Source organism: Pseudorca crassidens, chromosome 17 (genome assembly GCF_039906515.1).
Source record: "Pseudorca crassidens isolate mPseCra1 chromosome 17, mPseCra1.hap1, whole genome shotgun sequence".
NCBI classification, from domain to species: Eukaryota; Metazoa; Chordata; class Mammalia; order Artiodactyla; family Delphinidae; genus Pseudorca; species Pseudorca crassidens.
Genome location: NC_090312.1, coordinates 30238381 through 30262767, shown reverse-complemented (window position 1 = coordinate 30262767; position 24387 = coordinate 30238381). Strand labels below are relative to the sequence as shown.

At 39.7% G+C, this 24387-nt stretch overlaps 1 long non-coding RNA gene across 1 annotated transcript; it reads right to left on the bottom strand.

Moving 5' to 3' along the window:
• Positions 1-2720: 2720 nt before the first annotated feature.
• On the bottom strand, positions 2721-23919 carry LOC137210514 (uncharacterized). Its single transcript, XR_010936590.1, has 3 exons — positions 23757-23919; positions 21691-21858; positions 2721-2925 (listed from the first exon to the last, which is right to left on the bottom strand). It is a non-coding gene; the product is annotated as an uncharacterized lncRNA (long non-coding RNA).
• Between the last annotated feature and the right edge of the window lie 468 nt (positions 23920-24387).

The following is a 24387-nucleotide window of genomic DNA, read 5'->3' as shown; positions in this document are numbered from 1 at the left end:
ATCCATGACATGCTCTCTAATCCTCCCAGAAAATGTTCTATTCATTCTGGAGACTTCACTAACAGTCATTATCAAAACAATATTGTCACTATATTTTTCAACATATAAGACATTCTCTACCTTGGAATTGTGGCAACGGAGCTTTTGAGAAGGAAATATAAGTCGTGATTTTTTTAAAAGCAGGCCATTTTTATTTTGGTCAACATGTTTAAAGTTAAGTGTTGATAGCACCCATGTGTGGAGAAGTGTGTGAAGACTAATTTTTATGCCAGTGTCCTTTCAAACACTGCATTGAAACCCAAGTTTAAGGGCCTGCCTGACTCACTCTCCATTCCTCCCCCATCCCTTCACTCTCCATCCCTTGGGCAACTCATATTTCTACAGCAGGCTGGAACTTAGCCCCACCCCCAGCTTGAGGACCAATCTTCCTTCCTCCTTTTAGAGGGCAAATTCTGGAACTATAATCAAGTAGCTCAATGACTCAGCAACCTAGCATGAAGTCAGCCTTGCTTCTGGATATGGTTAACCTTTGAATCCCTTTCTGGTGATTTGGTCCTCATTGTGTTTTTCCTTATTGAACACCCTGTTGTGATTGCCTGACCTGATGCCCATTCCTCTAGAGCTAAGGTCCTGCCTGGGTCCCATTGATCCTCCTGAAGACCAGTGTCCTAACCCTGAGTCCCAATGCCCTCCCCGCTCTTTGTCAAACCTTCCTGATGCTGCTTCTCCTCTTGTTGACATTTCTAGCTATTGCTAGTTACCAAATCCCCAGCAGCTCAACTGCCAGTCCTTATTTCCTCATATTTCCTATGGTTTAGAGTTGACTGGTCTCCTGTGTCAAGTCAGCTGAACATCTGACTACAACCCTGATTCAGATTAGTCCTTTATTTGTGTAAAGGTTCACATCTCAGAGCCATTCTTTTTGTCTGTGGAAGGATTTTTCCCTAAAATATTAATACTTTTTTCTTCTTTATGTTTTTCCCTTCCCCAACCATTCCAAGCAAGTAGCCAGGCCCTTAGTATCTCCTTGATGCAGAGAATTTTCCTAAGAAAGCAGAAGCCACTTGAAGAAGATGACTTTTTTTGTCTTTTGGGAAAACTTACTGAAGAGCTTATCTTAAATAACCTAAATGGGTAGAACTGAGAAATGTGTATTCTACAGAAATAAGAGGAATGAGGACCCAGGCCCATGTCAGGGGAGTACTCCTGCGAGTTGGCAAGGCCTCAGAGGTTTGTCTGTATGAATTACCAAGAAACCTAGGCCCAGGAACCCCCAGTGCCTAAGTTTCCCATCCCCCACGTATGGTACAGATGGGGCACAGCTGCAGAAAATGAAAGGACCATTCCAGTTTCGATTAAGGTGTCTCAATAGTAGCAGCGTGGACTTGTGATGGGAGAAGAAGCAACAAGAATGAGACTGATCATCCCTCCAGCCTACTGTGATATGGGTTCAGAAAGGGATTCAGCTTGGTTTTCAAGTAACCCTAGATAACATAACTATAAATAAGGCACAAACAGTACCTTCAAGGAATTTCAAGATAAACATGGAAAATAAGACAAGGTCATTATATATGTACATATATCTTGGGGTATATATATATATATATATATATATATATATATGTATTATATATCATAATATATAATATAACATAACAATATAACATAATATCTGTGCCATCAAAGATATAAAAAAATTTACCTCTGATTGGAAGATTCAGAAACATCCTTCATAGACCTAAAGAGATTGGTAAAATTTGTATAAGCAAAACCTCTCAAGCTAGAAAGAACAAAAAATGTAAAGCATCATTCAGTAGGAAGTCCATTTGGCTGAAACTAACAATGCCTAAAGTGTCAGGGGAGGAGATAAAGTTAGAGATGAAACCAGATATGGTGACACTCTGTTCTGCTGACACAGAGAACAGAATATGCAAAGTGATCAGAAGATCTGTGTTAAACATGGGAGAATAATTCCAGACAGTAGAGCCATCCTGCACTATGTCAAGAATTAGTGGGGATATAAACACAATCTAGTGATCTCTTATCTCACTTATAACAAATGGTAGAACCAATCAACATAAAATAAGATTGGCAACAGCTAAATTATGAGGTCTTCAATCTGACCTGGGAAAGTTAGACTTATTAAAAACAGGAATCAAAAGGAAGTTCAAAAATTACAAATAGAATAAGCTATAATTGGTAGGCTGTAAATGGACAAAAAACTAACCAAGGAATCAAATTTCGCTGCAAAGTTTTCACAAGAAAAAAGCTCTCAGTAAAAATAGTAAAATAAGTTAATAAAATAAGAATGAAAATGGAAATATTAGAAATGTTTAACTGTACTCTATAGAAAATTGATCAAGGAATCAAACTGATTTGGTACAATTCACTCTGGAAAAATAGTTTCTCAACAAAAATATATATTGCCTGTGGAATGATTCTGACGAAATTCTCTACACCAACACCATTGTGTGAGAATGGAAGCACCATAGGGGTAGGGACTTTGTTTTATTCACTGCTGAATCATCAGCACTTAACCCAATAAGGTCTCAGATTTCCATTTCCATTTTATTTCATTCAGCCTACTCAGCAATTATCTATTGAGTACTTACTGGGTTAGAAGTCTTTATTAGGTGTCCTGAATAGACCTATGAACAGGAGAGACATTGTCCTTGACCTCAGAGCTCTTACAGGGTCTCAGGTTCTTACCAGGAAATCTTCCAAGCATGCTTTGCTGTCTAGTGAAGACCACCGGGAATCTGAGTCCATTTTACGTTCCTCTAGGCCTCAACGTATTAAAGCAGAAGCCATCTTCTTTAGCCTCAAGCATCACGACAAGCAATGTGGAGCAACGTCTCACAGATTTTGTCTTTTCCAGATTCTTCTCTCTCTTTTTTTTAGTTGACGTATAGTTGATGTACAACACTATATGTTACAAGTGTACAGTATAGTGATTCACAATTTTTAAAGGTTATACTCCTCTTATAGTTACTATAAAATATTGGTTATATTCCCTGTGTGGTCAATGTATCCTTGTAGCTTATTTATACATAATAGTTTGTACCTCTTAATCCCCTATCCTTATATCGCCCCTCCCCTGCCCTCTCCCCACTGGTAACCACTAGGTTGTTCCCTACATCTGTGAGTCTGTTTCTTTTTTGTTATATTCATTAGTTTGCTGTATTTTTTAGATTCCACATATAAGTGATATCACACAGTAAACTGGCAGCATTTTAATCTCTTTTTTTCCTCTCTATGGAAGTATTTAGGTACGACTGTGTATCAAATTATTCTGACCCCCAACTTAGTAAAAGGTTGAAAAATGACACTCTACCACAAATAAATTACAATTCAGGAGTTAAGTCTAACTCCACTAAGAATGTACATAATTACCTCACACATTCAGAAATTATGATCCCAACTCCTTATAACTTTGTATTTTGTCATTTAAAAGCAATTGGATTATTTTCAGATAATCAACAAGGACCTATATAGCACAGGGAACTCTAATAACCTATATGGGAAAAGAATCTGAAAAAGAATAGATACATGTATACGTATAACTAAATCACTTTGCTGTACACCTGAAACTAACACAACATTTTAAATCAACCATACTCCAATATAAAATTAAAAATTTTAAATACATCATTTTTAAAAGTAAAAAAATTAATTAATGTGGTATATCCACACAACAGAATATTATTCAGCCATACAAAGGAGTAAAGTACTGATACTGGCTAAGACATTGTTCAGATGAACCTTGAAAACCTTATGCAAAGTGAAAGAAGTCACAAGAAAGACCACATATTAGATGATTCCACTTATATGAAATGTCCAGAAGAGGCAAATCCGTACAGACAAATCCATAGAATAGTGGTTGCCTAGGGCTGGGGGCTGGAGGTAATGAAGAGTAACTGCTACCAGGTACATAGTTTCTATTTAGGGGGATGAAAATGCTACAAACTTAGATTATGGTGATAGTAACGACTCTATAAGTAAATTAAATCCACTGAATTGTATACTTAAACAGTAAATTTTATGGACTGTAAATTATATATCAATAAAGTGGTTTTTAAAAATCACACACACGAAAAAGAGCAATTGGATTATTGTCATAATTAAAATCAAGGTAATCCTTGTTTCATCTCCTTGTATATTTATCAAAAGTGTCCTTTCCTCCATATCTACCAAAATACAGTTTCTGAATTGAGAAATGATTTAAAAAAAAAACAAAAAACTTTCCCTTCAAACTTTGGGGCAGTTACAAAAAGAAACCTATCCTGTGGCCATTGCTGACAAGTGCTTAACTACATGATTGTCTCACAAAAGAGAAAATGTCATTGGATGTGAGTTGCTCTTCGAACCCAAAGTAAAAACAGATTTAAGTTCTACTAAAAATACTCCCCAAGCATGTTTGCAAAGAGAAAAGTCCTCCTCTGTGTGAACATATTGAGCATATTTGGATTTCCCAAGCCAGGACTGTAAAGGATTTTGGTGGTGGAGAAAGCAAAGGAGGTTAGGACACCAGCTTTGTCTTCCTTCCTACTATGGACTACCATTCTCTTCCTCACTCTCTACCAGCCTGTTGCCCCCATTTCCACCATCGCCCACTCTTTCCTAAATCCCAGCTCACCCGTTCAACACACATTCATGGAGCACCTATATCACTAAGGATGTTTGAATTGAAGGCAAAACACACACATTCCTCTTCTGAGCCCCTTGGTCAAGGGCATCTTGGCATTATGTGTGGGAGAGAATGAGGAGATAGAGACGTGCTGCAGAGTTCTGGGGAGGACCTGTGAGACAGCCTCGAACCTCTGAGTCTGCCCATCGTGTGCATTAGGGTAGTATGTAAAGGTCCGCAGGAACAGCAAAGCAATTTAACAAACCATCCCTTCTCCGTTCTCCTTAATAAGTTCCCACATCACAGTGCTTGAAAGACCAGAATATGCCCTTTATTAATCTTATTACCAAGACTCAGGTCCTTCAGAGCAAGACCTAAATCCCACCCCAGTTCTGACACAATAGAATTCTCAGAAGCAAAAATTTCACAGGGAGAGAGCAATAAATCAAGACCGAGCTCCTCCCGGATTCTTCTCCAGCAAATGTATTTTCCAGGCAAATAGGAACAAGTGGCAAAAAACAAGCAGCTCAGGTTTCCCTATGATGCGATTACTACCTTGGGGGAGGGGGAGGAGGGTGGATGGAGAGAAAATCTGACCCTACCTTGGATTTATAAAAAAAAAAAAAAAAAAAGCTGGCATTTTGGCAGTCCATCTACAAGTGCTTTCAGAATGCCAAGTGCACGGTAGAACGCAGCCAGAAACAGAGACCTCCGGTGCCTTGTGATAAGCCACTGTTTCACTCGCTCCGCTTTTCAGTAGTGTCAGGTGAACGGAGCCTTGCACTGCAACCTTAGACCGAGGAGAACAGTGGCTGCAAGGCAACCAAACACCCAGCTCCACCGCGGTGCCGAAGTGCTAAGCTCGGGAGTGGGGGGCGGGGGGGAGGCCCCGCTTTCTTTTCTTTAAAGAAAGGGCTTGCTACCTTGCCCTTGTTCTTAACCTTTCCTTTTCTGCTGTGTACTCCAGGCAGGTTTATCAGTCAGTGGACCAAGTTGGACCAGCTCACACCACACCTTTGCCTGGGCAACTGCACCCTCAGGGGTCTCCAAGGGTGAAGAGCTTGACTTCTACCTCATCTGTCTTCCCTTTATACTTCGCAGAGTGCCAGGAGTACCAGCTTGAGAGTCCGACAAACTGGACTTGGACTTCGGCTGGATGTTCTTGGGCACCATACTTCACCTCTCTGAATTTCAGTCTCTTCACCGGTAAAATGAGGATTATTATACTTGCCCTCCAGTGACAAGGGTTTGGGATTAATAATACACAAAATACTTGCAGTCTGGTCTAGCACACGCAAATTGAACAGCAGGTATTGAATGCAAGTATGCACGAAACAGGTGTGAAAAAACATGGATTTTGTTTTACCTGGAAGGTACCTTAAATGCCCCTTTGTTCATTTGTTCCTCCCACTCACCTGTCAGGATTTAACACAAACCTCTCTGCCTCTAGAAAAATCCTGCCCAACTTCACAGAGTTCAGTGCTTTTTGCTCCATGTTTCCAAAGCAAATTGTTTGAGCGTATACACAGCAGCAATTCCTGCACTGTTGAATGTGGTCATTTCCTTGTCTGTCAGCCCCGTCCTGCCATACCCTGAACACTTGGAAGGCAAAGAGGAGATTGTTCAGTGTAAGGGTTACAAGCACAGCCTCTGGGGTCAAACTGCCTGAGACTAAGCCCCATTTTCTTTTTGCCAGTTAACTGTATGCCTCAGCATTCTCCCTGAGTGACAATAATAGCACTTACCTCCCAAGGTTCTTAAAAGAGTGCCCAGCATCATAGAAGTGTTAGCTTTTATTACTATTCTCCTCTGGGTCTCCGGAGCCTGGGAGACAGCTGGTACTTGGTGTATGGGGGCTGGAGGAACCACTGCAAATTACAAACAGAGAGATCCATGCATTTCATTCAGGGTCAACACATCATACAGTGGTTCAAGAATGCCTAAATTGGTACCCAAAAGAATTGGAAACAGGATTTTGAAGAGAGATTTGCTTACTCATGTTCACCGCAGCACAATCCACAAACCCAAATTTGGATCCACCATCCAAAATGAAATGTCCATCGACAAATGAACGGATAAAGAAAATGTGGTATGTGTGTGTGTGTATATATATACATATACATATATATATATATATATATGAAATATTATTCAGCCTTAAAAAAGAAGGAAATCCTGTCCAACGTTATGACATGGATGAAAATTGAAAACATTATGCTAAGTGAAATAAGCCAGTCGCAAAAGGACAAATATTGTAGGATTCCACTTACATGAGGTAACTAACATAACCAAACTCAGGGAAACAGAAAGTAGAATGCAGGGGAGGGGGAAACGGGGAGCTGCTGTTCAATGGGTCTAAAGAGTCAGTGATGCAAGGTGAAAAAATTCTAGAGAGCTGCTGTACAACACTGTGTATATAGTTAACAGTACTGTACTGTACACTTAAAAATTAGAGGGTGGGCTTCCCTGGTGGCGCAGTGGTTGGGAGTCCGCCTGCCGATGCAGGGGACACGAGTTCGTGCCCTGGTCCGGGAGGATCCCACATGCCGCAGAGCGGCTGGACCGGTGGGCCATGGCCGCTGAGTCAGCGCGTCCGGAGCTTGTGCTCCGCAACGGGAGAGGCCACAACAGTGAGAGGCCCGCGTACCGCAAAAAAAAAAAAAAAAAAAAATTAGAGGGTAATTTTTTTATGTTCTGTGTTTTTTACCACGATTTTTAAAATGCAGATTTAAAGCCAAAAAAAGAAGAAGAAATAAATTGGATGTGTCGGGTTCAGCATCACAAGCCTATTTCTGCCCAGCGCATCTCTGAGGTAAGTGCTGGTGTTCACGGGGCAGTCAAACCTGACCCTGAGACATGGTTCCCTCTTTATGACAAGTACACGTCTCCATGTTCGCACAAAGGTGTTTATCTTTGCTGAGCACCACTAACATCATTTGAGAGTCCTGAGCCCTTCAAGTGGCAAAACTGTACAGGTTGAAGGATGCCTGAAGTGTTAATGCTTTGGTCATGTTATTTCTGCCATATATCAAAACTTAACTTAATGATAACATGTTTCTTTAGGCAGATGAAATCTCAAGCTATATATCTGGTGATAAAGAAAAAAAAATCTGAAACCAAAAGCAACTAGACACATGATAAATGCATTTAGAATTAACCCTGGCTTATTCTTTGGTTTAAAAATGTACTTTTTACTTATAAACTGTGCAGGAACAACAAAAAAAAAGTGTTAGTGTTTTACTTTCTCTCTAGCCAAATAGTTTGCTTTCCAAACAAGTCTTCTGCTAGATAGCCTGCTTTGTTTTTCTTCATAGCACTTATCTCCACCAGCATTATATAATATAGTCATTAGGTTATTGGTCTATCGTCTCCTAGTAAAATACAATTTCATGAGAGCATAAACTTGGTTTTATTCACTACTATATTCCCAGCTTCTGGAAGAGTTCCTATCACACAGCAGATATTCAATAAATATTTGTTGAGTGAATGAATGAATTAATAAGTTCCTTGTTAAGGGAGGGACAAGAAGAAAGTAGATTGTCCTTAGCTTAGCCACCAAAGTTAAGGTGCTTAAGTTGAACAGGAAATTGTCCTTGGAAGGATAGAATCACTTCATCTCATTGCATTTTATTGTTTTACCCCCTCTAGTGAGGGGATGCAGACCTCAGTTCCACTCTGCAACACAGGAAATATTAATTTAGTTATGATTCTTTAACTAGATATGTCCAGGACACACTAAACTTTATAGACTTTTGTCAGCTAGATAATTCCAGAAATTGAACTTAGTGACAAGAATTCGTTAGACATAAGAGATGGAAAAGAGCAAATCCCTCAGGTAGGGCCAAGAAGACAGATATAATTATATTCTGAGCCATTTCAATAAACTCTCGGATAACATCACTTGAAAATGGGTTCAGAAGCGAAGAAAGGGAGATGTCTGAAACACACAGTATTACCCACGTATTCGTTTAATCAGCCTTCAAAGACTGAGTCCTCACGCGGAGTTAAAAGTCTTCCTCTACTTCTTTTTCAAAGCCAACCAAATTCTCTACCAAAAACATCTGCTAGATTTGTAAGGCTTAGAATCCTGGCATTGCAGAGTCTCTCTTTAAGTATCCTGAGGCCCTCTTTTCATGCCACTTAAGAGGATGAACCACCTTTTCCCTATTCTGACCTGCGGGGAGACCCTGTGTCTACAACCGTCCAAGGGGTCCTGTTTATTCTGAACCTCAGTTCCTTTGAGCCAACATTTCCATCTGTAGCATCTAATGCCATCCCTCCTATGACCCCACAGAAGATTATTTTTACATGCTTCATTTAGGTTTTCTCATGAAATACTAGATCAGAGTCCTTTCCAGAATGATAACTGGAGAGATTATCAAAGCTTCGGAGAAAGAAGATACCAATGGCATTTTTTCTCTTTTTCTTTGAAACAATCCCATGGAGGAGGCTTGGGAGAACTTCAGTTGGGCTTATGAACCTCTTCCATCATCAAACGGCAGCCCAAACTGTCAGTAGCTGACTTTGCACAGCAGTTTGAAAACCAGAAACCAGAATAACTGCCAATAAGAAGCTACTGACAGCAAGATTTTTCCCTGTTGTGTAACCCAGTCTCCCTTCCACCTTCCCTCCCAGAGATCATTCTGTGGGGAGGGATCATTTCCCTTCTCCTGCCCCTAGCAAGTGCCCCATGAATGCATCTGCAGTTTATAAGGCTCCTCAGTCAGATTGGATATGGCAGGAAAAGACTTTGGAGGGATCAGAGCAGGAGATGAGATCTGAGACTTGGGTTCTGTCCCAACCTCACTCCTTACCAGGGTGGCTCAAGGAGAGCTCAGAGTCCCAGGACTATCTCAAAGAGTAAACACATATATACAAGTAAAACCCAGATTAAAGCAACATCAGTTGCAGTATTCAAAGAGGAAAATGAGTCAAGAAAGGCCAGCAGGAAGCTGCCAGCAGATGTGAGTGAAAAAAGGAAAAATATTTTGTCTCAGGGGTAGCAGTGGACAGACCCATTGAAGAGCGGTTTATACATGACTTTAATGTTAATGATAATGATGATAGAATAACAACAGCTACCATTTATTAAGCACCTGTGATGCCCCACTGTGGAAAGTTCTTTCCATACATTAACTGGTTCAGGCACAATGTAATGTGTGCAACTGCCTTTAATTCCATCTCTCAGATGCGGGTCCCAAGGCTTAGAGAAATTAATAACTTGAGTATGATCATTCAGTTGTAGAGAAGAGTTAGGATTTCAGCACAGGTCCATCTGACTCCCACGCAGCTCTCCTAGCCCCTTAGCAGGGCTGCTGTCCTGAGAGCTTTGGAATGAACTCTAGTTGGAGTATTCAAGTTCTGACTCATGCCCTCTTCTACCAGCTCCCTGACAATCCAGCATGCGTGCGGAAAAAGAGGGTGAACCAGGGAAGCGATTCCTGCTTTGTTCCTCTTCTAGGGGCTGCTCTCTGCTTGGATTCCTAGAGATGGTGTAGATTGACCCCGAGATGGAATGACAGGGAGCAACAAGAAGTCCACAGGGGGTCATTTTGCCATGCCACACCCCTGCACAATATATCTGCCCCAAGACTCCTGGGCCCGTGGGGTGCCCACCTGGACTTGGTCTTGGTTGCCTCTATTTTCCTGTCTGAAAGCTCAATTTGTTGGTTATTCTTCTGTTTCTAATAACACTTTAGCTCAGCTCAGCTTTTGCTGACTCTTCACACTCCTTCCCATGAACATTGTTTCCCTCCGCTGCCAACATGGAGAGCAGTGGAACGGGAATGCCAAGGGGAAGCCAGGGAGCCCCAGGGCAAATCTTCCTTGGCAGCCGGCTTTTTGATATGGCAAGGACAGGCCAGGGTTCCAAAGAACACAAATATTCCCATTTTTCTTTTTGGCAGAATCAATGGATAAGTGCTTTAACAAAGACGGGAATATGATGGAGGGAGGCTGGAAAGAAAGGGGTAAAGAGAAGAGACTTTTGACTAGATAAGAGGCCTGCATTGGAGCTCATCTTCTAGGCTGCAAAGATGACGTCTCCTTTACACTCACTCAGAAAAGAGTCTTATCTCCTATGTTCTCGGCAATTGTCAGAGCTCCACACATTTTGGTTTTCTGTGGTGGGAACAAAAACATTTTCTTCCCCAAAGCTAACTATGATAATAATGATGATGCTAGCTATCCTGTGCTAAACAGGATAAACATTGTGCTAAACATTTTATGAGATGATGATGATGATTAATGATAATGAAGACTCACAACTTCATAGTTAATCACATAACAGGCAATGTTCTAACTGATTTATATACATATTAACTCATATACTAAGACATGAGTTAACATATTAATTCTTACAGCAAAAATTCGAGATAGATACTATTATTTTCCCAGTTTACAGATGAGGAAACTGAAGAACAGAGTGTGACTTGCTCAAGGTCATGACCCTGAAAGGTAGGTATTTATTCCCCAGGAAACCAAGGTTCAGAGGGGTTTAATAACCTGCTCAAGGTCGCATACAGTGAGATAATGGTGAAACTGAGTTTCAAACCAAATCTTCTAGACTCCAAAGCATATGCTATTAGCCACCACGCTTGATTAACTCTCTAATTCTCTCTATAGATATATGTAAAGACACACATATATACATACATGTGTATATATGTAAAACACATACACATCCACACAACCTAGCAAACCAGAGGCTTGATGGGGTCAAATAGCCATCTTGTGTTTCTCTCCAAGAATTTGGGACTGTTAGGCTCTAAAACAGTGTTTCTTAGTGCCTCTAAAAATGTCACATCTTGCTATACACACAAAAGGACTATATTTGGAAGTGACTTGAGATACATGGAGAAGGCCACTGGAGGCCCTTTCAGGCCTTGTCCTGCCACCTGTGAGCTGAAAGGATCAGTATTTTGGAACACTGAAATCCACCCTGTTTAGGAAGTTCTGCCTTAGAGAAACATTCCAGGCATGTAAGCAGGAAGCGAACTGAGAACCTACTCCATCTCACCTCTTCCGTTTCCCTGGTTCTGCACATGCTCTGAATTTGTTTCTCCAGGAATAAAAAGAAATGTGCTGAATAAAGTCAATTTCACCACTAAAAACAAATAAATAGGCCCCACCACCTGAAAAATCCCAGTTAAAACTTTCCTTTTTCTTTCTTCTTCCTCCAGGAAAACAGAACAATAGTAGTTTAAATGGAAGCATCAGGAAGCCCAGAGCAAACTGTGAACACCATTTACCCAGAAGACTGCTGAGCTGCAGATTTCCCTTTTTCCCCTGAATGAACAGCAGGCACTGTCTTTACTGTCTTGCAATTCCCATCATCAAAACCTGACGGCTGGATGAGCAGCACAGGTGTGTGAGTGTGCTGGGTCCCTTCTGAGCCAAAGTGCTGTGAGCTGCACCAGTTGGGGCTTTTTTTTTTTTTCTGCCAGAACAGAATAAACATTGGTACCCATATCATTGGGGCAGGAATGCCGTGGCAGAAGGACACACTGTGTGACTGGCAGCCAGTCCTCTCTGGCTTTCAGTTTTATGTTTCTCAAATTCTAATTGATTTGCAACCTCACCAGGAGTTCTACTTCATTTCTCTGTTATATAAAGCTGGATGGCCCTAGGGCACATGGGCTGTGGAGTTCTCTGGAGCTCAGGCTTGGAGTGAGTGAGTCCATTCCCAAAGCTGACTCCATGCATGAGACAGAGAGAAGAGAGGAAGATAACGCTGAGCCTTTGCTTCTTTGCATTTTCCCCCTGGAAGCCACACAGTGATAGATGCTGGGTAAACCCTTTTGCTTCCAATGCCAGATGCAATGTACATGTGTTGTCAAACTAGGATTAGTTTGTTATTTCTCCTTTAAGTAGGTTAAGCTTTTTTAAGCAGGGGTAATTAAGATTATGACTAGACAACGAATGAAGAAATCACAGGGCTTAATGAGGGTGTAGTAGTTACCCTCAAATGAAAAGGATAACAAGCTTGCTTTTATTGGTAGGAGAAAAGAATTTTTTTAAAAAAGGAGGGCTTCCCTGGTGGTGCCGTGGTTAAGAATCCACCTGCCAATGCAGGGGACATGGGTTCGAGCCCTGGTCCAGGAAGATCTCACATGCTGTGGAGCAACTAAGCCCGTGCGCCACAACTACTGAGCCTGCTCTCTAGAGCCTGCATGCCACAACTACTGAAGCCCACGTGCCTAGAGCCTGTGCTCCACAACAAGAAAAGCCACCGCAATGAGAAGCCCACGCATCGCAACGAAGAGTAGCCCCCGCTCGCTGCAACTAGAGAAAGCTCACGTGCAGCAACGAAGACCCAACACAGCCAAAAATAATAAAAAATAAATTTAAAAATTTAAAAAAGGAAAGATGGCAATAAAAGATGCACAGATACACAGCTCCATCCGCAATCCTCTAGTAGAATTGGGAGCAGATCTGACCACTAAGGTAACTGGTCTGTCCCTTTTGGAATTCATTTTTAAGAACAGTTTCCTCCCCCACTTCTCCCACTACTTGTTGGCTTCTTCAATTATCTGTGGTTACTAATTTCAAAATACTTTCAAAGATAAAGGTCGTGATGTTGGCACAAATACTTCTGATCACAGGTTCTGGATATCTGCTCAAAGACCTCGGTGGAAAACAGAAAGGCATAAAGGAAGAAAGAGAAGCAGTCAGAAAGGGGGTGCAAACTCTTTCTCTCAGTTGACTCTATCCATTAACTGTTTCTCCAATCTGTCCTTCACTCCCAGCACTCCTTGCAGCGCTGTCCACAACTCTCACTGTCTCGCTTCTGAAGAAATGCAAGAGACTCCTGATCTCTTTGCTTCTAATTGCTCGTCCCTCCAATCCATCCTCCACGCAACAGCCAGATTGATGGCTCTAAAAGGCCAGCTTTGGGATTCCCTGGTGGCGCAGTGGTTGAGAGTCCGCCTGCCGATGCAGGGGACACGGGTTCGTGCCCCGGTCCGGGAAGATCCCACATGCCGCGGAGCGGCTGGGCCCATGAGCCACGGCCGCTGAGCCTGCGCGTCCGGAGCCTGTGCTCCACAACGGGAGAGGCCACAGCAGTAAGAGGCCCGCGTACCGCCAAAAAAATAAATAAATAAAAAGAAAAGGCCAGCTTGTTCATGCCACTCCCCTGTTTAAATTTCTTTCTGGGGCACAGAAATTCCACCTTGAGGAGCATCTCCTGTAAGTAATACTTGCATGTTTTCAAAGACAAGAATATTCAAATCAGCATTGTGTATTGACTGGCAACATATTTAATATCTATCATTAGTGGACGGGTTAAATAAACCATGGTTCAACCACATAATTGTAAAACACGGAGCTGTGGAAAAGAATGAGATAGATCTAAATGTGCCAAATACGGAACAATTTCAAGATACAAAGCAAGGTCTGTATGGTATGCTCCTGTGTGTGCAAAAAAGGGTGAAGAAAGGAGACGTTTATACATAAACGATTTCCACAAAGATACACAAGAAGTGGTTGCTTCCCAGGAGGGAGGCTGTGGAAATGAAGATCTAGGGTGCCAAAGATTCTTTTTATTATGCACTCTTTGTAGATTTTAAAATCACATGTAGATATCACATTTGTAATTAGAAACACTAATTTAAAAAGCAAAAACAAAACCCTCCATGTAGTAAAAGCACTTCATCAGCATCTAACAAAGGCACTTCATCGCCTGGCCCCAGCCTACCTTTGAGTCCTCCTCTGCTGACTCAGGTCACGCCACACCATTTGCCACTGCCTGACCCGCTCCTGCTACCCAAGAGTATTGCAAACATATGCACGCAGCTGGGTCTCCTCATTTTCATATGGAAGATAATAGCAGTGCCCATTACATAGAGGTTTTTGAGAATTAAATGAGATAAAACACAAGTGCTCATAACAGTATCTAGCAAGTAATAAGTTTTCCATAAATGTTAGTTGCTATTATTTTATCCTAAAGCAGTCCTTCTCTTTAGAAAGGCTTTTGCTCCATTCTATGCCTGGTGAAAGGTTACTTATACTCTACAGTCTAGCTCAAATGTCGTCCTCTCCACATTCTTCATAGCCTCCAAACTCTGAGCAATTTGTTCATACCATTTGTGTAGTGCTTTTCATATTCTATCGTAATTAATAACATACAGGTCTGCTCTTATCCGTATCTGTCCATATCCATATTATGGGGTAAATAGAGCAAGGACTGTGACTGTGATATATATAACTTTATAGAGTCTAATATAAGTTTTCAATAATTATTTAGAGAAATCGTGTAATGAAAGCAGTACAAAAATCCCCAGAAGATGCAGCATGTATATATCACAGCAATCAAAATCCTCTCGCAGTGTGTCAGCTAATGGTTTCCCCACTGTGTGACACTTGAGGAACCTTCTGGGAAATAAGGATTAGCATTAGTGCCAAGATTCCCCCCAAGGTGATCTAAGCACTTCACACCATTTTGGTTGTCAGGCCTCACTGTTCACAGCTCATCCTTCTTGCCAGAACACTGGGCCAGCTTTTTGTACTTAGCAATATAGATTGTGAGCTAACGCTTGGCTGATGTCTAATTTAAAAGATTGACTGTGCATTAAAAGCCCTACAAGACCAAAACAAAAAACAAAATGGCTTGAATAAATCATTCCAAGATCAATCTCTTCTCTGATTATCATTTTGGATTTGAGTCTCTAAAATTAACACATTTAATAATATTCTCTGTCCTCCATGCTCATGTGGAAAATAATATATTATTCAGAGACATAAAACACAAGTCCAGAGTTAAAATATCTGAGTGGGGGGAAAGGTTTTTCTAGACCCATATACCTCCGTGGATAATGTATTATCAGAATCACCTGGAGGTACTTAAGACTCAGGTTCTCAAGCTCACCCACGGCTTACTAAATGAGAATCCCTAGCAATGAGGACCCTGGAATCTGCTTTTTCATACAGGATGCACTGGTGGTTCTTGTGTATGAAAACATGAGAGCCACTGATTTATGTTAACATTCAGGAAATTCAGCTTGAATAAGAAAGTACAGCAAATGTGAAGATCTCATGAAATGTCAAGCTTCACCAAATCACCAAATCCCTACTGTGTGCTGCTGCCCTCTTTTGTACTCTCTAGGCAGTGATATTTTTGGTTTGGCTAGGCACCTTGCACAATGTCATGCGTGCAAAGATGCCAAGGATATTGCAAGCTTTGGACAACTGTGGAGAACTGAAATGTGGTTAGCTAGTGATTGATTCACTTTCCCTTAGGCTGTACATTGAGTTTCCCAGTTCTAATTAGAGCTACACTTTCCTGTGCATCACAGGCCTCATTAGGAATAATGGTCATGGGAAGGAAAAGAAAGCAACATAGTTTGTCTTGGGGGTCAAGTCATACGGAGGATTGGATCAAAATTGTACTTTACCCTTCATACCCGTTTGTTTTGCGTTTTTAAATGCCTGTCTTTTGAGTAGATCCAGTTGCCTTTGCAGTTCTTTTCACAGCACTGTAAGCGCATGGCATAAAGGTGAAAATCAAGAGCCACACACTCTACTCTTCCTCTTTACCCACAATAGACAAGTCAGCTCAGTATGATTTGGGAGTCATTGTGCCTTATAAATGAATCTATATATTAACAGATTTACTGCAAAATTATAGTCTCTAGTGGAAAGAGCGTTTGTTTTCAAGTCAGGATCTATGTTTAAGACCCAATTCATCTTTTCTTAGGTGTACAACCTTAATGAAGCATTTCACTTCTCCTTTCTGAACCACGGTTTTATTTGCAAGAGGAGAATAAGAATTCCTACTTTCAGGTTGTTGTCATAAGGATAAAAGAAATAATATTGAAAAAGTGTTAGAATATTGTCTTGGGATTTAATAACATGTCATTAATTGAATCATCAAATAATGAAGCATCTATGATTTCCTACTATGTGGTATCAATAACTGTGTTGCTCTGGAAAATACTAAGAGAAGTACAGTTATCCTTAAGCTACTATGGTGTTTACAGACAAGATAAAAATTGAAACACACAAACTATAACAATACTGTATAGACGTTATTTAAGTAATGATACAAAATACATCATTAGGCAGTATGTGATCAAGGGCTAGAGTAAGCGTTTAATTTAAAAAATGCAACAAATAAAAGAAGTGAAGAAATAATTTAGTGGCCAGAAAAGCAATTTGCTAAGGTCACCTTGAAAATTCCTGAGGCACTTGTGAAAGTATATTCACTCAAAAAATATTTCCTGATTGTCTACTACAAGCAGGCACTATACTAGGCTCTGGGAAACAGTGCTAAACAAGACAGAAAAGATTCCTGTTGCCATGGAGCCTGTATTTTAATGGCAGGAGAAAGACAAAGAGAATAAATTTATGTTCACAACTAATGTAATTCCAGGCAGTGAGTGATAAATTCTAGGGTAAGGCATTAGAGTAGGACTAGTTGGTGGTTATTTTAGAAATAGAGAGTCAAGGAATACCTCTCTCTCGAGGGAATGTTTGAACAGAGACCTAAATGAAGTAAGAGAGTGAGCCAGGGAAAGGTCAGAGGGAAGGCAAAGGAGCAGCAAGTACAAAAGCAGGAATGAGCTTGGAGTGCAAGATCCTGCAGGAAGAGCAGTGTGGCTGGAATGAGGAGCAGAGCAGGAGACTCAGTAAGAGGTTAAAGTGGAAGCCAGACCCCACAGAATGTCTCAGCCATCAAAAGGGAGAATTTTACTCTAAATTGTGATGTGAGCCCATTACAGGATTTTGAGCAAAGGAGTGGCATAATTTACTTATTTCCTCTAAGATAATCATGTATGGAGAACAGACTCTGAAAGGAGAGAATAAATATGAGATCAGTTAGTATATTAATACAGTGGTCTAGGAAAGATGACAGTGGCTTAAGCTCTAGATGAGAAATGAAACTAAAAAGATAGTCATTAAAAGATGACATTAGGGTTTCCCTGGTGGTGCAGTGGTTGAGAGTCCACCTGCTGATGCAGGGGACACGGGTTCGTGCCCCGTTCCGGGAGGATCCCACATGCCACGGAGCGGCTGGGCCCATGAGCCATGGCTGCTGAGCCTGCGCGTCTGGAGCCTGTGCTCCGCAACGGGAGAGGCCACAGCAGTGAGAGGCCCGCATACGGCAAAAAAAAAAAAAAAAAGAAGACATTAAAGAGACTATCAAAAGGAGAAATGATGAAAAATATAACAGGCTGGTGGACAATATAGGAAAAGTAAAGAGGATAAAGAAGAAATGAATTAGAGCTGGGGTGAGAAATAGGGAGTTCAGAAAGAGTTATTATTTGGGTAACAGAATGTAAAGACCTAGAATCTGGAGCCCACACACTTGAATTTGAATGCCAAGTCCACCACTCACTACCCATATGCTTTTGGAAATGTTACTTAACATCTCTAAGCCAGTTTTCTCATTCATAAAATAAGAATAATAACATCTACATCATAGAGTTCTGAGAGTCAAATGAGAAAACATACCAATTTCCCGACACATGTAGGTCCTCCAAAAAATGTTTTTACCCTTATACCCGCCCCATTAAATTTAACCTTTATTCATCTCCTTTTAATAACAAGAAAACTCTAAATGCCATTATTTAGAAACCAAGTTTCTTTATGGAAACTTTGCTGAGGTGAATCCACAATTATAGTTTATTTTAATTACTGTATTCTCCAATAATTCAAGGAGAGTTCTAAAAACTGGCCTAGCTTTATGGAAATTCAGGAGAAGATTTCTAGGCAAACTGTGTGGCATGGTCAGATCACTTTAAGGGAATCTCTGTACCAAGCCCTGTTTACCAGATGGGGCTCAGTCTTGGGTCCACTGAAACTGTGAACTGTTAGCAGAAACGCTGTGGGGAGATTTTGACTGTCTGGGACACTGTATAAGGGGAGGCGAGCTTTAAGGTAATCAAAGCATAAACTCCATAGGGCTTTATGGATTAAGGTCACAGCCCCTCAATGAATACGTAATGCCCTAAAGATGATTCCCATTTGCTCATCCAAAAGGGAAAATGGACCAGCAGAAGGGAGGTGGCTTTTATTTCCATTGTGCTGTACTAAGAAACTCCAGGGCTTACTGCAATTTCCTATCAGGGCCTCTCCCTTTAAGTACAGCCTCCTATCCCTGTAGCATGTAGGAAAATTGAAGTTTTCTAAATATTAGGACGAACTCCATTAAAGAGTTGAAGATGAGACGTTGAGTCAGAGCTCCCGCGTATAAGATATAGCTCAAGGCTTGGTCTTTCATACTGTTAGAAGTACTTTATTAGATAATGGACACAGGGCCAAACTAAAACAAAAAATACCGTTGGTACAATATTGGTGTAATATGCAAAAAAGAACTTGGGGTTGGAGAAGGGGAGGTAAAAGCACATAAGAAGATTAAATCTCACAAGTTAGGAAATGAAGCAGGCAAGTACTTTAAATCAATCAACAGTTTTTTCATATTCCCCAAAAGACACCAAGGCTCAGTTGAAAATAGTGGCCATTGAATTAATTTAGACACACCACATAAAACATTATCTATCAGTCCCTTAATTGCTCTGTGATGCTGAGTAAAGCTATTTCTTCTGATTTAGAGTCCCAACTAAAAAGTCCTGTGGTCCAAACAAACGGGAGAATTTTGATAACCGATGCGTTGGTCCCTTAGAGCCGATGATGTCAGATATTACCAATGACCATACTTTCTATAGTACAAGTGATAAATTGAATCATGGCAAGAAAAAAAAATTCCCCCTGGCTCGTAGGTATTTTGATTTGAAAATCAAATCATCTTCCTGATTTCTATGAAGATTTTAATCAAACTACAGAAAATACGAAAGATCGTTGATATTTTGTTCAAACAGAAGTGGACTTTGCTTATCTATCTGTATATTCAGCAGATGTACTATACAAATATAAATTTTGGAAAATTCCAATCTAGAAACTTCTTATCAAAGAAAATAGAAAGGTCTTACCTGCTATGTTCTACACACCTGTACACAGCAGTATTGGGGAAAAAAAAGGAGTGTGATTTTCTTGCCCGTAATATTGAGGCTTTCATAGTGAAAACATTGGTCACTTTTCAATTTCCTTAAAATGCACAGAAGCACTTAATAAGATTGACTTTATAGAAATGGAAAGAGATTGTGTCCTTAGACATGTGCCCACAAGATGGGTATCATTGCTACTAGCCATAGAAAAGATGCTAAAATGTTAGCTTACTGTAAAATCATATTTTCAAACTGTGAGACAAGAAGAATGTCCTTCTCTAATATGAAAATGCATCCAGAGGGAGAATGGATAAAAGATTACAGTAAAACAGAATTGTATATGCTGTTTCTCTGAAATTGTTCAATGATCTTTGAAGAGGTCATAAGGAAACTGGAAAAGGATGGACTGGGTGCACATGAATCATTCAATGTTATGTGTGGGCTTCAACAAAACTCATACAGTGAAAAACAAAATGACTCTTTTTTTTTTTGGAGAAATAAGACTGCTTTAAAACTCAGAAAATGGTAGCCAAGTTAAATAGGACTTTCTCATTTCTTTACTAAAACTACCTTATTTGGAATCCAACTTCAAGTTCACAAGTTCAAATTACCTCTATGCCTTAAATGCTGAAAAGGACATTTAACTTATGATGACATCCTATGTGCTTGATTGTTTAAAAATGATGAACAATTAAAAAAACAAAACAAACCCCCAAAAAAGTTTTAAAAAATGAAAAAAAATGGTGAACAATTTAGTTATGGATAACCTACCTGATTGACTTCTACATGCAAAGGATCTGATTGATAAGCAGCTGGTCTACCAAAACAAGTGTATAGATACAACATGAATGGACATTTTGGGAGAGCCAGAAACTAATTCTTAAAAGTCTAAAAACCTGCTGTTACTACAGAGTAAAATCCCAAGTATTCAATGCCCAACTTGTTGAGAAGATATTGGGATCAATGTCGTCACATTGGATTGACATCAGAAATCTGTGGGCTTATAGCTATAATATTTAATATCTTTGAATGGTAATTAGACTTATCATGGTGATCATTTTGAAATGTATAGAAATATTGAATCACTATGGTGTGTAACATCCTCTAATAGTAGAGCCTAGCTGTAGATCAATTATACTTCAGAAACAAACAAACAAACAAACTCTTAGAAAAAGAGATCAGATTTGTGGTTATGGAGGTTGTGGAAGGGAGAATTGGATGAAGGCAAACGTACAAACTTCCAGTTATAAGTAAGTACTAAGGACATAATGTACAACATGATAAATATAATCACCACTGCTAATGTTATAAGTGAAAGTTGTTAAGAGAGTAAATCCTGAGTTCTCATCACAAGAAAAAAATTTTTTTCTATTTCCTTAATTTTATATCTATATGACTAGATGGATGCTCTCTAAACTTACTGTGATAATCATTTCACGACATACATAAGTCAAACCATTATGCTGTACACCTTAAACTTATACAGTGCTCTATGTTAATTGTATCTCAATAAAATTAGAAGGAAAAGATTTAAAAGAAAGAGCAGAGCTGCAAATCAAAATGAATTTTACATTCAACTATATTTACTTTTACCACTACATAAAAGAAAAAAAGGATGTCCTAAGGCAAAGGCTTCAGGCATTCAGAGAAGTATTATTGGAAAAGGAAACTGAAAGAGTAAAACTATTCTACCGTATCGTAAGATAGAAAGAAACATCTCATTGTTACTTTTTTATTAGATATAGGCAATATCTGTTTAATTAGTATGGATCTTAAAAATACACATTACTATATCCTGGAATTATTTAATATCCAATTAAGAGAGTTAAATCATTGCATCAGAGGGAAGAAATATCGAAATATTGTTAAATGTTCCTCACACATACAATTAATTGGTCTTACTATTAATTACTACTAATTGTCACTATTAACTAGTTATATTGCTTTGGTTGAAACAATAGCATTTATATAACAGAAAAGTAAATAATACAGAATTTAATATAATTTCAAATAAACACCCATTTTTCATATCTTTATTTTAAAGTAATAACATATAAATTATTTATCATATACTATAGATAACTATCTCCCAGGTGGGAGCTCTACTAAGTTGTTCACCTTAATTCTCTCCCAGACCAATCCGGTTCCCTTAACCACCTGGTGCTCCCTAGATCACGCTTCAGTAAACCTCCTTCACATAACTTCCTGTCAGCCAAAGTCCGATTCTGGGGAAGCCAATGACAATGACCAGCACAGAAATGGCTCCTTGCTTCATGAACTTACCGTCTAGGAGGAAAGAAAAACATCAAACATGTAATTCCAAAAAATGTATGTAGAGAGGAAGGATAGGGGATCTATAGAGAATTAGAGAAAGTCCAACTGGAAGAGCCAATCTGGCCAGGGAAGGCTTTCCTGAGGAAGAGACAGCTAGTTAATTCTCTGGAGGCTAAAAGGAAAACCACCTGCAAGCCCAGGTTTGCAGTATTGGAATAAGTTTAGGGTTGCAAATTAGTTGCCTACAGGGCAAATTCAGGCTGATGGCAGACTTTGTTAGGCCATTATAGAGTTTTGTAAAAACTCAGACACAGTACAGTCTTTTTTTTAATCAGGAGATTTTTTTATTTAAATGTTTGATTTCTGGCCTCTTTTGAAAAATAATAAATTTAGCAATACTAGGCCTAAATCCCACATTACAACAATCAGTGGGAAGTGAGGAGCCACTGACAACCTTAGGTGACTTACACCTTTTCTACTTCACATGGTCCCCTCACCACCCAGTCTTTCATTAGTTTAGAAAGACTTCCACTAGATATACCAGTCTTTCTGAGAACAATCTTCCCACCTCTATGACTAGCTCTGAGAAGATTCCTTTAAAGTATTCTGCTTTTTAAGAAACTAGTGATTACCTAACTACCGCTTTTGCTTTGTGTTCAGACAGTACTGAGTTGGCACCCTAGCTTCACTATACGTTTTTGGTCAGATTATTTAAACTTGCAGAGCCTCAGTTTTCTTATCTGGAAAAAAAGCAATTTTGCAAGGTTGTTGAGGGATTATGTAAAGTGTCTACCACTTTATACACAAAAACAACAGTAAAATAATTATTATAACAAGGCAAGATTTATCTGCTATGGTATTCTAGTATTCTTATTTAGCCTTGGACATTTACCTGTTCCCAGAATAATTTCTGAGAGAGAGACAGAGACATTTTAATTGAACCCAAATAACACAGAAATACTTCCAAATATCCAGCTATCTAGCTCTCAGCTGGCTAGCCATTTAAAAAAATAATAAGGAGCTCAGAATAAACCTTTTCGTTGCTGGCTAAATTCTATTGATAGAAGCATTCAAATAGAATGTTAAACTTATTGATTTTAGTCCCCACCTGCTCGGCTTGCATCTTATTTCCTCGACAGCAGGATTAAAAGAGAAAGAGCCATGAGTAATGGAATGTCTGGGGCAGATTTCGGGCACAAGAGATAAACTCCAGGTGTCTAAACTTGCATATATATCAGCCTATATCTCTTTCTGATCTTCCTAGTAGGAGTACATTCCTTTGGTTTATCCTCACTTGATCTCTTCCATTTTCCCACTGAGGACTGACCAGACTCTGCTTTAACCATATCCTCGATAGCAGAATGAATTCCATCGTCTCTTTTGGTGGGGTGTCATTTGTCAACTGGAATAAGGGCCTCAATTGTGATGAGGAAGCCCTGAATATCGATAGACAACTGCCGACTATCAATGCCTCACTCTTGCCTTGTGCCTGATACCCCAGCCCAGCTAGCTAGGTGTCAGAGGTAACATTCCTCTCCCAGGTTTCAATACCCTTCGTCATGACCCCTTGACTCAGCTTCATGACTTCCATTATTTGTTTGTTTTTTTTGTTTTTGTTTTTCATTATTATTTGTTTTTATATATTGAGGAAGGTGAGATTTTTAAGCTTATAGGAGGAAAAAGTAACCAATTGGATGCCGTTTAGCACTGAAAAAGAAATGGATTGAATATCACCTTATTTGTTTTAATTCCTGCTACTCCACAACATACAATATCCTCTGGTTGAGCTTGCTAACTTCCTGGACCCCATTCACTCTTACTTTTAAGTGATTTTACTTTTTATTATGAAATATGTCATCCATAAAAAAGAATATATAAAGCATACATGTACACTAAAAAAAAAAAACAACCTGGGGACTTCCCTGGTGGCAGTGGCTGGGAATCCACTTGCTGGTGAGGGGGACGCCGGTTCGATCCCTGGTCCGGGTGATCCCACGTACCACAGAGCAGCTGAGCCCACACACCACAACTACTGATGCCCGCGTGCAGCAACGAAGACACAATGCAGCCAAAAATAAATAAATAAAATTTGTAAAGCAAACACCCAAGTTCTCATACACACCCCCATTATGAAATGATAGAACATTAATACTTCATGAGACCTTCCCTTCCTTTCCCCAGATGTAACCACTATTTTAACTTTTGCAATAATAATTGTTAATAGCTTTATAATTTACATATGTTATCTGTAACAATGTAATTTAGTTTTGCCTAGCTTAGAATTTTATATAAATAGAATAATAATAGCTTTTATTTTGTGACTTGCTTATGTTACTCCATAGTTTGTGAGATTCATCCACACTGATATATAGGTACAATTATTTAATATTCTCTGCTGTATAGTAATCCGTTGTATTACTATATTGCAGTTTCTTGTATGCATGCCACTGCTGGTGGACATTCACTTCTCCATACGCACTTTGTTCCACTTATGCCTTCATGCCTTTGTCCCAGTCTAAGAGACTCTCCTTTTTCCCTTCT